Source organism: Oryctolagus cuniculus, chromosome 9 (genome assembly GCF_964237555.1).
Source record: "Oryctolagus cuniculus chromosome 9, mOryCun1.1, whole genome shotgun sequence".
Classification (NCBI taxonomy): domain Eukaryota; kingdom Metazoa; phylum Chordata; class Mammalia; order Lagomorpha; family Leporidae; genus Oryctolagus; species Oryctolagus cuniculus.
The window spans coordinates 76,580,409-76,597,685 of NC_091440.1; the positions used below are offsets into that span (position 1 = coordinate 76,580,409).

General features: G+C 42.2%; 2 pseudogenes; both read right to left on the bottom strand.

Moving 5' to 3' along the window:
- Positions 1-3,943, bottom strand: part of LOC127487171 (testis-expressed protein 10 pseudogene) — a 27,942-nt pseudogene extending 23,999 nt beyond the window's left edge.
- Positions 3,329-14,913, bottom strand: LOC138843821 (cytoskeleton-associated protein 2-like; annotated as a pseudogene).
- Positions 14,914-17,277: the final 2,364 nt, after the last annotated feature.

The window sequence follows — 17,277 nt, forward strand, 5'->3', positions numbered from 1 at the left end:
CAGATTTAAGTACTGGTTTTAGCTTTTCACATTACCTTTGGAGCTAGTGAGAACTATGAGGAAAACTCTTTATACGGCTTTTACTTCCACTTTGCTGTTTTAGCAAGTAAGACACAATTGGGTTAAATCTTTCTCTTCCTTTTGTATATACTAATTAGTCTTTCCAGAGTTTCCTCTTTTCCTATTCTTCTTAAGCTATTAAATATTCCTAGTAAGATCAGGTCATACATCCTATGGGGTCTATTAACAGTTGCCTTAATATGTAATATTCCCCACTGAATTAAGCATACTGCCAACAGAATGGTCTCCTAGAACATATTATTAGGTTTATATGGCATTAACATATTAACTCCACCAAGCAGTTGTGGGTTTTTTTTTTTTTTTTGGTATTTCACATAACCAAATACTTACAATTTCTAATTAAGCATGACCTTTGTTATTATTTAAATTTTAATCCTGAATCTAGAGTTCTACATTTTAAATTCATTTTGTGTACTAAAAATAATGGTACTGTATCTGCTCTGGAAAGCAATCTGGCAGCATACATCAGAAACCTTAAAAAGTTTAAAATCAGGGCCAGCACTGTGGTAAAGCTGCCGCCTGCAGTGCTGGCATCCCATATGAGTGCCAGTTCAAGGCTTGGCTGTTCCACTTTCGATTCAGCTCCCGGCTAATGTGCCTGGGAAAGCAGCAGAGGATGGCCTGGGTCCTTGGGTCCCTGCACCCATGTGGGAGACCTGGAGAAAGCCTCAGGCTCCTGGCTTCTGATCAGCCCAGCTCTAGCCATTTGGGGAGGGGACCAGCAGATGGAAGGCCTATCTTGCTCTGACTTTGCCTCTCTGTAACTCTGCCTTTCAAATAAAGAAGTCAATCTTTAAAAAAAAGGTTTAAACAATTTTAACATAAATCAAAAGAAAACAAACAGAGACAGGGAGGCAATAAATAGTATGAACTGAAATATTTGCTGATTAGGTGACATATAGCAAAAATAAAACCCGAAAACCAAAAATAAAACTGGAAACAATGTTTCTAAACAAGAAAACAAATTAGCTTACATTTAAGTTAATGAATGTTAATGGCTGAAGTTTAGTAAACTTACTATTTGTCATACACTATGATACTTGCTTTATATACATTATTTCTTTCAGTATCCTCAACAATCACCATCTTATAGTGCCTAAGGTTGGCAAAACCTATACTTGAATCTAAAAAATGTTTATATTCTATGTCTGACAGCTAATGAATCTCTTTCATACCTCTACCTATTATATCCAAACAAGGAATTCTTGAATGAGGTTTTCTAGAGCACAAAATAGATGACAGAATTTAATAGGTGAAGTCTTTAGAGATCACCCAATTAAAATGCCTCATTTAAAAAATATTTTTGAAATTTTTATTTGAAAGGCTGAGACAGAGAGATATTTTCCATTTGCCAGTTCACTTTCCAAATGCCCACAACAGCCTAGGCTGGGTCAGTCCAAAGCCAGGAGCCTGGAACCCAATCCAGGCCTCCCATGTGGGTGTCAGGGACTTAAGTACTTGGGCCACCACCTGCTGCCTCCTAGGGTGCTGCATTACAGGAAGTTGGAATCAGAAGAGGGGCTGTGACTCAAATCACAACACTCTGATGTGGGATATACACATCCCAAGTGGCATCTTAACTGTGGCTCCAAATGCCTACCTCAAACTATCTGGTATTTGTAGAAAATTAAGGCCTAAAGAGGTAAAGTAACTTCCATAGATAATCAATGACAATTTGGATTTTGAACCAGAACTCCTAATTAAAAATTCCTTACAATACTTAAATCCACTTTATCTGAGAGGTAGGTCAACAGAAACAGCTTACATATTTTAAAAAGTTAAAAGATAAAAGGAAAAATGAATTCTGCAAAGAAATTTAACAAAATCACAATTTGCTTGAAGGAAATGAAACAAAACTTACCAAAAATAACCTTTTCTAGACTCTTCATTGTTAGAATATCTTTTATTCTACAATTGTATGTCACATCTCTTCAATAGGCTTAATTTTTTTAAATAAAGAAAGGAAATCCATATTAGTTTTATATTCTCAGACATTAACTAGATGATTCAAGTTGAAAATGGTAAGGCCAGTGATCAAAATTTCACTTTTAAAATATGACAGTATTTGCTTTATTTATAAGATTTGTTTATTTATAAGATTTATTTCTTTATTTCAAAGGCAGAGTGAGAGATGAAGAGAGCTTCCATCTGCCGTTTCACTCCCTAAATGGCCACAATGGTCAAAGCCAGGAGCCCAGAACTCCCTTCAGATCTCCCACATGGATGGCAGGAGCCCAAGTACTCAGACCATCCTACCTTTCCAGACACATCAGCAGAGAGCTGGATTGGAAGCAGGGCAGCCAGGACTGAACCAGCACTCTGAATGGGATGGCAGCATTGCAGAGGGCAGTTTAACCTGCTGTGCAACAATGCCAGCCCCGAGATAATGGTTCTTTAGTCAAGCTTCTCAAAACACTTAGTAGTTACTAAGATTTAAAAATGACCATTTTTTCCAAATTATAGGTAACAATGAACTTAGAGGATAGAATTTCATCAATTTAAAATTTTCCCTATTTTTCTGAAGCCTTTGATAACTATTGCTGTTTTCCTGATATAAACAAAATTAATGAAGATGGTAAATTAACAGTATCAGTATATATGAAAGGGCTGAGAATTAAATTTAATAGCTCCTTTTCTCCTATATTTAAGTTCAGTATTATATTTTGCTTCACATGTTATTAAATGCATCTCTGAATAGCTTAAGGTTGATCAGCCCAATATATTTCATTTATTCAAAACTTTATTAAATGTGCACTATTTGCATGTATCATAGTACTTACCATGTTCCTTTGAGATATCATGCCTGCTAACATAATACATTCAAGATAAGTGAGCAGTCCTGGATTACCAAGTGCTCCTGAATTCCCATCTGCTTTCAAATTTTTGACCAATTCTAATTCCTGTTTTCCAACTCTGCTCTGGTATCACATCTTTCTGTTTACATTACTGCATTGTACACACAGCAGTGGCTCTAGTTTTACACCCTAACTACACTGCTTTAAGCGGCCTTAAAAGAAACTTCCATCCTGGTTTACTGTGGCAGGGATCTAATACTCCCTTTCAATTAGGATTCTGTCAAATACAATTATCCTTCAATAATGTAATAATCAATAAGAGAATATCTATCCAATATTTGATTTTTGATTCCGGTGTGTTGCAAGCGCCTGCTGTCATGCAGCTTGACAGTAGCAAGTGCGACATACGACTTGTCAGTCATGGGGAAGAAAGGAACACCAGGACACAAGACTGTCTTTCCAATGAGATTTTATTGCTTACACACCAGGGGTTTTTTATCACACTACTCATCAGCATGCTCAGTGAAGTCAATACACTTATCAGTATCAATATACTTATCAATCTATACTATTTAATACACTTATCAATAAACTTAACACCACTACTTAATCATGACTTAACTACTTAACTCAGCTACTTAGCTTAACGTAACTACTTAGCTTAACTACTTAGCTTAACATAACTACTTATCTTCTACTTAACTTACTTACTATAATACTTAACTATCAGGGTAACACTATTTCCTTAATGACTAGAGGTCTACTGGAATCTATACCATTAATATCAATAATACTACTTGAACTTATTCATTAATCCACAGATCACAGTATACACAGATACAGTATACAGTGTTAAAGTAATTTTGAGGGCTATCCAATTATAATAGTATATGTACATCAAGGTCTCCAGCATTATTTGCAGATACCTTGCATGGGGTCAAAACATAGGGTCAAAGCATAGTTATATTATATTACACATGACTAACATTATTTGTAAAAGCTGTGTTTTCAAGGCTTGTATCACTGTCACGAAGAAGAGTGTCAGTGTTCAAGGTCCAGAGCTCCATGTCTCGGCAGAGACGGATCTCAGATCAATCACTTACAGGCAGGAAGTCGTGGGAAGACTGTCACTCTGGGCAGTAGGCTCAAAGTTCCCAGGCGGATGACCAGGCGAGAAGTTGGAGAGGTCCCCTGTTGAGAGGCCTGGTCTGGCTCTGTGGTCAACTCCGGCATCAGGCTGATAAGGAATCCAGCAAGGCGGTGAGGCGGCATCTCAGCTGGAGTTTTGATCTCCTAGTCACCTTGTGTCGCTTAGGAAGGGGGTTAGCGAGCTGGCTCTTCAGCTCCAAGTGCAAGGAGATCCAGAGGTTCACATGCACTGGGGCCACGTGCGTGCGCACGCGCACACACACACACTAACACAGAGACAGTGGGGTTATAGCTCAGGGACAGCTCTGCAGGTCGCAGGTCGGCTTGCGCCACTATCTGCTCCGTGCAGAGTAGTGGGCTGCCTCTTCAGCTCCAGATGTGTGGAGATCCAGAGGTTCACACACATTGGGCCATGATCCCCAAGAGGATGGAGAGAAGTGCAAGGGCTCCCCTTTTTATCCTCATTTTCTGGCAGTCCTCCAGCTTGCCATCCTCTGACTTGTTGTCCAATCAATGCTGTTTCCTCCTTGCTTACAGTTGAACAGTCCAGTCAATACTGTCCCCGCCTTACTTATGTTGGAACTGATTATGGATTGTTAGTTATTGTCTGTAGCGCAATGCTGTTTCCTCCTTGCTTACAGTTGAACAGTCCAGTCAATTCTGTCCCCGCCTTACTTATGTTGGAACTGATTGTGCACTGTTATCTAACTGACCAGAGACATCTGCTTGGTATGATTGGGAGTGTCTCCCTAACAGCCGTTAGGTATTGCCTCAGCTTATGACTTATAACTCCACTTTACTTTTATTTTGTGGCTAGTGGTAACTTTTTAACTCAATGTTTTACTGTGGAGTTTCCACAGTTCATCTCCTTTCCAGGTAAGCGGTGATCCGTGACTCTTTTTGAGACTCCTGTGGGATTCTCCACAGTCCACCCCCTTGGCTCTCGATGTCTCTCCTGAGTGAGAGGCATTGTGAGGCTCAAGAGGGAGCAATCCTGAGTCATTCCAGTGGCCTCTAAGGTCCACGCCGCTGCACCTTTATTTACTAGGAAGGACAGTTCTTGAGTTATAGTGATTCCTTTGTTGGGAATCTATACCACGTTTCCACAATTTCAGCAAAATGGAAGATAAACCTATCTTCTATTCTTTAGACATCTCCATGAGTTCATCTTTTTTTTTTTTTATTATGCCCTCACTGCCCATTGCTGATATATTGTAAAAGGTCCAAACTTCTTTTTTTTTGGATTGCAGAATTCTGTTAGTCATGACAGTCTATAACTTTATACTTAGCAGTCTATAGCTTAATGATCTATGTTCTAATTTGACCACTATACCTACTATGACAACACAAGCTTAACACACAATCATAATCATACTAATAGCAATAACTAACAATCCATAATTAGTAATCAACAATCAATAATCAAACATCAATATCACATCATTGACATCATGATATTCAATTCATATATATATATATTTTATTTTTTATACCACAAAATATCTGTGAAACAATTATCTAATTAAGGAAAAATTCTATTACATTTTATGTATTCTTTCACATTCTTACTCTCTAATATGGGCTTTCACAGACATTCATATACTGCTTTACATTTTAGTGACCAAAAGAAGTATTCAGGCCATTTTATCTCTTCATATTGCCTAGCATTTTTACATTCAAAAACATCATTATGCCCTAGATGAAAAATGCATAATCTAAGCCAAAATTTTCTATGTGTACTGGCCTTTTTATATGCAGGAGTGTCCATAACTATTTATTAATACATATCCTACAGTCTAATTTGGGGTTTGTTGCTATTTTTATATTTTGCTGAGAATCAACCTTTCTTAAAGAAAGGCCAAAAAGATGAATTTTTTAAAATTAGTTATGTAAACAGTCTCAAAAATATATTTTTAGAAACTTGGTGAAAAGCAATTATGTCTGTACATTCAGCTATAAAAACAAAAAATCTTCAACCAAAGAAAAACTCTTGAGAAATGATTCACTCTTTACACAGGGTTTCTTGTATCAATAGTTTAGAAAAGGTGAGAAATATGGTGGTAATACTGTTAGAGAAACTAGTTGGTCATTTTCTATACGTGAGCAAGACGATTTCATGTGGAGCATAAACATAAGTACATTCAGATATACTCCTAGAGGCAGAGTTCTTTCACAAAGCCATCAGAGCTTGATTTTATATATATATATATATATATATTTTTTTTTTTGACAGGCAGAGTGGACAGTGAGAGAGAGACAGAGAGAAAGGCCTTCCTTTGCCATTGGTTCACCCTCCAATGGCCGCCACAGCCGGCTCACTGCGGCCGGTGCACCACGCTGATCCAAAGGCAGGAGCCAGGTGCTTCTCCTGGTCTCCCATGGGGTGCAGGGCCCAAGCACCTGGGCCATCCTCCACTGCACTCCCGGGCCACAGCAGAGAGCTGGCCTGGAAGAGGGGCAACCGGGACAGAATCTGGCACCTCGACCGGGAGTAGAACCCGGTGTGCCGGCGCCACAAGGCTGAGGATTAGCCTGTTGAGCCATGGCGCCGGCCGAGCTTGATTATATTTTAAAAGTTGATTTAGTTTTATATTTGCTTTATATTTAATTAAGAAAATTTTAATGTTAAAAATCAGTTTCACAGTAAATATCCCAAATAGCAAATGTACACAATGACATGTTATGTTAAAACATTTCTCACAAAAAGTTTCATTAAATTCACATTTGAGCCTGTCTGAAAGTATGCATACACTAAGGCAGCGGTGGGGAATGCCTATCGTGCAGTCATTTGGCCTGGTCCTGCCAAGGCAAACACAGGCAGGACTTGAAATTCAATACATCTATAGCATGCTAATCATAATTTTGTATGGCCTGTGAATGATGTTTTAATTATTCAAACGGCTGCTCACAGGAAAAAAAAAATTCCCCACCCTTGAACTAAGGTCTGATTATCCCTAGTACATGACAAAAAATTTTAGAAGGCTTCGAAATAGCTTCTTCTTTTCTTTTCTTTTTTTTTTTTTTTGACAAGCAGAGTGGACAGTGAGAGGGAGAGACAGAGAGAAAGGTCTTCCTTTTGCCGTTGGTTCACCCTCCAATGGCCGCCGTGGCCGGCGCACCACGCTGATCCGATGGCAGGAGCCAGGTACTTATCCTGGTCTCCCATGGGGTGCAGGGCCCAAGGACTTGGGCCATCCTCTACTGCACTCCCTGGCCACAGCAGAGAGCTGGCCTGGAAGAGGGGCAACCAGTACAGAATCCGGCGCCCCGACCGGGACTAGAACCCGGTGTGCCGGCGGCGCAAGGCGGAGGATTACCCTAGTGAACCACGGCGCCGGCTCGAAATAGCTTCTATAATGCAATCCTTTAGTGTCTGAACATTCTTTACTATTATACTATTTATACATAAACCAGTTTTATTAAGTTACATTATCTTGTGTCCCCAAAATAATTCTGTATCTTTTTCACTGTAATAATATATATAAATAAATTTTAACTCACCTGAGCCCCTGCCAGAATGGCCTTCTCATAGATTGCAATAATATTTTCAATAGGACTTGTGATTGGTTCAATACATGCAAGGCAAATCCAATATTTAACAAGTTTTGTGGCATCTGGAATATTTTTAATCAGGTCATTTAGTGTGATTAGTATTTCTTCTTTTGGGCATCCCTAAAACAGCAAGAAATAACATGTGTGATTTTTTTTTACCCTACAAACTATGAATAAATAATAATTCAGCTTATTAAAATAAAAATCATCCTAACTTCAAGAAGCATAGCATCAGCAATGAGTATAAGGCAAAAGAAATGAAATATTAGTTGAGACATAAATAAGCAGTCTTCAAAACGTTAATAGAAAATATATATTATGTGGGGCTGGCGCTGTGGTACAGTGCGTTAACACCCTGGCCTGAAGCGCCGGCATCCCATATGGGCGCCAGTTCAAGTGCCAGCTGCTCCACTTCCGATCCAGCTCTCTGCTATGGTCTGGGAAAGGAGTAGAAGATAGCCCAAGTCCTTGGGCTCCTGTACCCACCTTGGAAACCATGAAGAAGCTCCTGGCTTCTGGCTTCGGCTTGGCGTAGTTCCAGTCGTTGCGGCCAATTGGGGAGTGAACCATTGGATGGAAGACCTCTCTCTCTCTCTCTCTCTCTCTCTTTCTCTCTGCCTCTCCTCTATCTCTGTGTAACTCTGACTTTCAAATAAATAAATAAATATTAAAAAAAATAAAATGCATATTATGAAAAAGTTATGTATGAATTTTGGTCTTGATGTTTATCCTCTTGTCTATAGTGTGGTTCCATGTTAATACCTTACTTAGAATTTTCTTTTGAAAGATTTTATTTATTTAAAAGGTAGAGTAATAGAGAGAGAAGAAGAGACAGCAAGAGACCTTCCATCTGCTGGTTCACTCCCCACTTGGATGCAAGCACTGCGGTTGGACCAGGCTGAAGCCAGGAGCCTATAGTTCCATCAGGGTTAACACCAGTGTCACAGGTGGCAGCTTAACCTGCTGTGCCACAATGCTAGCCCCCTTACTTAGAATTTTTGCATCTATCAAATGTTTGAGAACAGCCTGAGGATTTTTTTCCATATTTGTTGTCTTGTTTTTTTTTTTTTTTTTTTTTTAAGATTTATTTATTTATTTGAAAGGCAGAGTTACAAAGAAGGAGAGGCAGAGGCAGAGAAAAGAGATCTTCCATCCATTGGTTCACTTTCCAAAAGGCCACAATAGCTGGGGTTGGGCCAGGCTGAAGCCAGGAGCCAGGAACTTCATCCAGGTCTCCCACGTGGGTGCAGGGGCCCAAACACTTGGGCCATCCTTCACTGCTCTCCCACGTGCATTAGAAAGGAGCTGGAACAGAAGTAAAGCAGCCGGGACTCGAACCAGCACCCACATGGGATGCTGGTGCTATAGGCGGCAGGTTTACCTGATATGCCACAGCACTGGTCCCTCCATATTTGTCTTTGTTGGGTTTTGATATTATGGCCAAAATGAATTTGTAGTGGTTTATGTAAGAGTTATATTTAGTTAAACAGCAGGGCAGAAAAATTCCATAGTATCAAAACAAAAAACCTTACTGCAGCAAAGTAATAATAGGACCAGCGTTTTTCTGAATATAATTTTCATGGGTCCTCAAAAGGTTTAAAGATGTCCATCTATGGGGCCAGCGCTGTGGCGTAGTGAGTAAAGCCGCTGCCTGTAGTGCCGGCATCCCATATGGAGCACCAGTTTGAGTCCCGGCTGCTCCACTTCCGATCCAGCTCTCTGCTATGGTCTGGGAAAGCAGCAGAAGATGGCCTGAGTCCCTGGGCCCTGCAACCATGTGGGAGACCTAGAAGAAGCTCCTGGCTCTTGGCTTCAAAATCAGTGTAGCTCTGAGTGTTGTGGCCATCTGGGGAGTGAACCAAGCGGACAGAAGACCTTTCTCTCTCTCTGTCTCTCCTCCTCTGTGTAAATACAACTTTCAAATAAATAAATCTTTGAAAAAAAAAAAAGTTCATCTAGAGTAAGTTTTAAAATCATACCCTACATTCAGTCTTGTTTCAGATCTTAGACACTAACGGTTCACAAAAACAAGATTAAACAGTAGCCAATAAATAAAGAAAATATTCTGGGGCTGATTATTATCACTCCAGAAGATTTTGGTTCAAATAGTAAATTTTTACAATAAATTCAAGACCAGGATGATATTGGTTTAGAGATGAATGGGATTTTGTTAGAGAATTATTTTCATTATCTGAATTTAATCTGTGATAATGGTTCACATAATTATTATTATCACTATTTTTAAAGATTTTATTTCTTTACTTGAAAGTCAGAGTTACAGAGAAGCAGAGGCAGAGAGAGAGGTATTTCATCCACTGGTTCCAGATGGCAGCAAAGGCCGGAGCTGCACCGATCCGAAGTCGGGAGCCAGGAGCCTCCTCCAGGTCTCCCATGCGAGTGCAGGGGCCCAAGGACTTGGGCCATTTTGTACTGCTTCCCCAGGCCATAGTAGAGAGCTGGATTGCAAGTAGGGCAGCCGGGATTAGAACCAGCACCCATATGGGATGCCGGCACTGCAAGCGGCGGCTTTACCCACTATGCCACAGCGCAGGCCCCAATGATTACTGTTAATAGTACTCGTGTTGCTAGCTTTCGGTAAAATACATTATGAGTGTAAAAAAATTTTAAGTATGTTGAATAAAGATAAGAAACAGAAATATCAGAAGTGAAAGTAAATATCTACCCCATCCACTGGATACTAACATCTTACAAAACTGGAACTCAAATAAAAACCCAATTATCCCTTTGTCCTATTTATGTAAACTCAGTGGAAAACTCAGTCAATGAAAGACTAACAATCTCACAATTAATGAACAAGGCAGTATATCTTACAATTAGTTAATTAACTGTGCAAACAATCTGACATTAAATCAACAGCAACTCACTGACATTACTTGGTTAAAAAGACTGACAATCTAATTAATAAGTAATCTTCAAACTTTAAAATGCTTTACAAATGTTGTATAAAATAAACATTACCTCAGTAATCAGGTTCAGGCATTCAGAAATTGCCTTGTTTACTTTTTCAGTAAATAGTCTTTGCTCATCTTCTTCTGCCATGGTAGTCCAGAAGGACCCAACCGGTTTTCCAGCTTGTCCCTCAGGCTCAGGTTGTTGAACTACTGGGTTAGAAGGTCTTTTCAATACTCTTCCTTTGCCAGCTTTCCACTCACTCAGACGAGCTCTACAGTTAGAAGCAGCAGGTAAGTATTACTTTGATATTTATGATAGAATTCTGCCAAATGGAGCAAGTTTCAAAGTATTTCAGGTCTTTAAGTGGTTCTACACTAGTGACACACACCTAGTTCACAGTTTAAAAATATCGAACACATTGGCCGCCTTCGTGGCTCACTAGGATAATCTTCCGCCTGCGGGGCTGGCACCCCCAGTTCTAGTCCCAGTTGGGGCGCCGGATTTTGTCCCAGTTGCTCCTCTTCCAGTCCAGCTCTCTGCTGTGGCCTGGGAAGGCAGTGGAGGATGGCCCAGGTGCTTGGGCCCTGCACCCCATGGGAGACCAGGAGGAAGCACCTGGCTCCTGGCTTCGGATCAGTGCAGCGCGCCAGCCATAGCGACCATTTAGGGGGTGAACCATTGGAAGACCTTTCTCTCTGTCTCTCTCTCACTGTCTAACTCTGCCTGCCAAAAAACCAAAAAACCAAAAAACAAAAAACTGAACACATCAAGATCAAGTGTATGCTCAAAGATCCCAAGTTCATTTTTAAATGGAGAGGTTATAAAGTGGTTCCCAATTATTTTGCACTTAGGTTACAGAATGCAAACTAATAAAACATACTTAAACACAATCTCTATCGGATCATATTGTCCCATGACATATGACATCATGCACATGACAGGACACATGAAAAATTCTGGTATAGTCAATGAAATTATAAGCTAAATCCAAAAGTGATATACTACTGAAAATTAAAGTAATAAAATAAAGAAAATTACAACTACTTACTTTCTGTTCTGCAGTTTCTTTGGGTTGACCTGACCGACTACTAACAGTTGCCGTTGCTATAGTAGGTCTTTGCTGGTCAACGGGTTTTGACTTTTCTACCAATTTGGCATTAGAAATGAAGTAGGCTTGGCTACCATTTCAGATGCTATGCCTCTGGACAGTGCCTTGTTTCTTTTTATGTCCTGAGAAGAAGCAGTTTTGACACTAGATAAAGCTGGTTTTGATTGTAATAACTCTTTTCCCGAGGCCCTTTCCGGATGGTAACGTTGGCCAAGGTTCTACTGATGCTTTGCTTCCCCGTGTTTTGGGTATTATCATGGTGACTTCTAATAGGAGGTCTCACAAGTTGTGTATTCTGAGATGTAGCGCTCACAGATTTAGTGGCAGCTGTCATATTTGAGGGTTGCTCACTTTTCACTGTTTCACTGCTAGTGTTTATAGGCTGAGGCTTTGTGGCTTTAGAGACAGTAGTTGCAAGTTTCGTTGTTGTTGTCAAACTTGCATCTTTGACTTGTAGAGGTTTTCTGAAAGAATTAATCTTAGATTGTACAATTTGACCACGGTAAGCTCCAAGCACAGGTTTTTTGGGCATGTTAGCATCTTGCTTTGGCTTTTCTGCAGTCACTGGTTTCTTTTTATTGTTGTTTTTAAGGTGAAATGCTTGGCTTAATGTCATATGTTGACTTTGGGGATCATCTTTAATTGATAACAACTGCATAGCTTGATTATCATCACCAAAATTCTTTGCATCAATTGCTGTGGTTGAGTTGTTTAATTCATTAGACAGTTTTAAAGGAACACAATTTTTGTCCACCATTGTATTTTTGTCCCCTGTAGGTCTATTGAGATTTTCTTTATCAGCCTAAAAGAGTTATTTAAGACAAAACGGTAGTTTAGGACTCATTTCTTTCAGAAAGAGTTTCTGAAGGGGAAAAAACAAAGATATTTATGAGTTCTATGTTCATCTCTTACCATTTTTGTTTTAAGATTCAGAGCTTTTGTTCCTTTTTGGACCTGGTCCTCATACATCATCACTGTCTTGTCTCCACAACTTAAAAAAAAAAAAGAGAGAAATCAGTTCTGTATCAGGGAGGTTTCCTTTTGGGAAGAAGGATTGGGGGGATATTAGTAATTAACCAATTTTACAATTTTATATTTTAAGTTGAGGCAAGAACTGAGATGAGATTTATTTCTCCTAAGAAAAAGTTTTATTACAGTGCAGTAGCAAACAAGACAATTGAGGAATTTTCCTAAAAGTCTTAACATCTTCCCTACCATAGAGTATGTAAACACATAACAATCTTATTCCAAATCATTTTTATCTAGTGTCCAAACAAGTCTTCAGAAAAAAAACCTTTATCAAGCAACACCTCCTTAGGTTAGTTTTAGCACTTACTAACAGATTTATTAAATTGAGGAAAATCTTTTTTTAAATATTCTTCCCAAAGGAAATCCAGAATTTACCACACACAAACCAGGATACATTAAAAATTGTAGTTTTTAGTTGGCATTGTGTTTAGGCCATTTATCCAAAGCAATGTTTTCTCTAACTAACCTAATCTGCCTTTTACAATTATAGACTGACCAGCACAGGCTGTGACAATCTTTTAGGTGATTCTAATGATTTTATCCAACATGAAACAAGAGGAGAAAAACATCAGACCTGTAATTGACTCTAAAACAGATCTAAAGTCTACAGATTACGTTAAAACATGAAAAAATTGCACATTTAGAATCCACACGATTTGATATCTGCAATAATTAATAACTATGGTTATGCCACCTTTCACATCTTTGTTCAATCGGCTTAGAGAAGTGGCAAAGCATTGACAAAGCCAGGAGCACACATTTTGAATGGTGGCTTTGGTAATAATGGCTTTAGTAATAATATTACTAAATTATTATTTAGTAATAATAGATTACAGCCCAGCTTCTTATCAGGCAAAAAACCTGGAATGATGCTATTATGAGCTAACTGTAGAAAATGAGGGAACCTTTTGTCTTTCTACTTCCATATACTTTCATAAGCTTTGTTTTTGCTGTAACCATGTAAAATTCTAAAAATGTAAATAAGATAATATCAGGAGTTTTCTAGTTGAATTGAGATTAAAACAATCTTCAAATCTCTGCATTTTGGAAACCCCTGCCCCGCCACCTACACACACCTTTGTTTCTGCTTAAGAATGTGAATCAATTTAGATAGAATAACTCAACAATCTAATGGTACACCATCCAATAATGTACCACGAGCCACATGTAGGTCCTGAGGTACTTGAAATGTGGCTAGTCTACACTGAGATGTGCTGAAAGTGCAAAATAGCACCAGATTTGAAAACTTTGTACCAAAAAAAGAATGTAAAAATAAATTGGAATAAATTTGACCTCACCTGGATAATGTCTGATTTTCCTGTTTGTATGAAAAAATGTTTTTTTTCTTAACAGATGTTCCTTGAATTTCTGTCTTCTTTGTTCTAAATAATAAAATATAGGATCTATAAGTCAACATTAATTAAAACAGCAAATATTGCTAAGTGGAGATTTTATTTCGAAAACTGCTGTACTTGAGATCACATTTTCCATTTCCAGAAAAGCGCCCAATTCAGCACTGCCTTTGGGAAATAATTCCATTAATAAGCGAATGTGATCATGAAAGGCCCCACAAGCACTGTGCAGGAGAATCATGTTCTCCACTGTCTACGCTGCTGAAAGCCATGCCTCAGGGAACCGAGCGGTAGACTAGGCGAGACACTGGACTCCCAAGTTCTAACTCGCCAGAACTGGTTCAGCTGAGAATTACTGTTTCCTCATCTGTAGAACAAAGAAATAACAGTAGTCGTATTTGTTGAGACCCACTTAACCCCAGGGTTCCCAGAATAAGGAAGCGAGGAAGTGAATCCAAACATCAGAGCAGGCAAGCCCACCACGCCAGAGGCACTCACGACCCGGCTCGGGGAGGGCTCGGCGCAGGCGCAGGCGCAGGCGCAGGCGGACTGTGCACCCGCGCTGCCCTGCCCCGCCCCGCCCCGGCAGCGGCCCCACCACCCGCCGCCCGGGACCCCCAACGCCACCCACGCATGCGCACTCGCTCCGTCACTAAACGGATTCCTCGTGTCTACCGGTCCGCAGCCGGCAGCCACCGCACAAAAGGCTCTCAACCCGCACACTATCGCCACAGAGCCAACAGCCACCGGTTCGAGTGCTCACACCGTCGGCGGGAGGCCCGGTGGCCCTGACCGCCGGCCCCCACGCCCGCCCGCGCCCCTCCGGCCGGCTGGCGCCGCTCCCGCCATCTCGGCCAGCCTCACCTCTGAACGCGGACTGGGCCCTCTGACTCGGGGGCAGCTGCAGGTCCCGGGGAACTGCCGGCGTGCTCATAGCAGCCCGTGCTCGGAGGATGCGCGTCTGCTCGGAGCGGCTCAGACTCCCTCAGGCCGCGGCCGCCGGACACTGCGCGCCGCGGCCCCTGCGCTAGCCTTTGACAGCGCGGGCGCCGCCTCCGCCCATTGGTGCCGGCGTGAATTGAATGGGCCAATAGGCGCAGAGAGGCGGGGCCTGCGCTGCGGGTGCCGGGAGCGTGCCCGGGCGTCCACCCGGGTCCGTGCCCGCTGAGCCTGTGCGTTTCAAAGTCAAACAACGCTCTTCGTCCCGACTGTGCAGCGTAGGAGGAGTCGGTCCGCTGAATCCTCACCTAGCAGCGCCTCGAGGTTGCAGATAGGACGAGTCCCCGGATGGTCACGGTCCTTTGAGGAAGGCAGACGAGACAAAAAAGTGTGCTCTGGCTGCGCCTGTTGTAGGACAACGGAACCAGCAGGCTACGTACCGAGAGCACGAGTATTTTCCTCTCGCCAACGTGACCCCATTTCGAGCCTCATCTCTGCTTCGCAGATGACAAGCTCGGAAATTATGTTTCCACGTTTGCTGAGCTCGCAGACGGGAACTGGAGTCTGTTTTCTATGCCTGCATACTACACAATTATCAGCTGCGAGAGAGAGAGAGAGAGAGAGAGAGAGAGAGAGAGAACGAGGAAAGAGGCGCTCCCTTCTGCAGGTTGTGTATACTCCGCCTGTGAAGATTAAAAGCATTTACTGTAAACACTTGCTGTTGAAGTGTGCTGCCATAACGCTCAGTCCTCACCTAGAAATAGCACCTTCACAAAGGCCACCCAAACACCTCTCCACCAGAGAAAACGTAACGATTCCCAGCCGGAAGGTTTTAGTGTGGGAGAGTTAGGGAGAGTCCAGACTGCCTTTCCGGTTCTACGCTCTGAGTTCACGACTTTGCTTCCTCTTGCCTGGTCTCTGCACTAAGACTGGACTGGGGCTGTGTTCTGTTTCAGCCGGGTCTCAGCGTGGGATCAGGGGTGCGAGGGTGTGACTTCCCCACAGCGCCCCTGCCCAGCTGTGAGAACCTCCAAAGCCGGCCCTCCACTAAGGTAAGTTTTCCCCACTGTTGTCCACTCTTTTCTTCAGACCTCTTATGGCAGCTAGTAGCAAAACGGGTGTGGGATTTTCTGTAGGTTTTTTTTTTTTTTTCTTAATGTCCCATTTTCAGTACGGCTGCTTACATTTAAGGTCAACTCTGGCAGAAACAACAGTCAAGTCGTACTCTCACCATTCTTAAGACATCACTGCTCTTTATGTACTGCTGTCAATGTTGTTGTTCTATACTAAAGTTTCATCAGACAGCTTGAGTAAACATGGGTTCCCATTAAGTGACAGAGACCAGTTTAACAATTAGGACAGCTAACAAAAACTCAAGAACCTCTAAAGCTTGCTAAGTGAAAGAAGCCAGACACAGAAGGTTGTGTGTGATGTCATTCAATTTGTATGACATACCCAGCATAGATAAATCCGCAGAAGTCCATGGATTGGTGGATGATGGGGTTGGGGAGAGGCTGCTTGCTTAATGGGTAAGGGATTTTCCTTCGGAGTGATGGGAATGCTTTGGAACTAGATAGATGTGTGGTTCACTCTAAACGTTAACTTGATATCATGTGAATTTCCCCCCAGTGATTTTCAGTGGGCATATTAAAAGGAAGTGATTCAGAGAAAGCAGTGGAGGTCTCAATTGGCTGAGAGTGAGCAGGAAAATTTGAAAAACAGATAGGTTTTCCAGCACGGCAATTTTCTCCTAATATCCAGACTTATCCTCTCCAAGAATGATATATTTTTAAACTCTTTTTTATATCATTATCCCAGAATTGTCAGAGAAGGTAGACCCTTTTCGAAAAGATCCAAAGAGAAGAATTCCTTCTCGGAAATGTCTCCACCAACACAGCTGACCATGAAACTACAGGCCGTCGGCCATGGACCGCTTCGTGTGGACCAGCGGCCTCCTGGAGCTCAAGGAGACCCTGGTGATCCAGCAGCGCGGGGTGCGCATCTACGATGGCGAGGAGAAGGTATGGCGGCGGCGGCGGCGGGCCCGGCGTGAGCGGGTCGGCCTGGCTCTGGGTCGTTGGCGAGGCCGGGGCGGGCCTGCGCGTGCGGGGCGCGGCGCTCGGGTCGGTCTCTCCGCCGGCGGCCTGGGGCGCTCGGCGCCTGCCTCTGCCTGCCTCTGCTGGGCCGGGCCGGGCCGAGCCGACCGCGCGGTGCCCGCCTGCGGAGCGGTTCCCGGGGCCGCGCTCTCGGGTCGGCCCCGTGCCGCCGGTGCTGACGGTGGGTGCGGGCACGCCGACTCCCGCATCTGTCCCCGCAGAGCGGCGGGTGGCCTGGGACGGGATTCCGGAAGAGGCCGCAG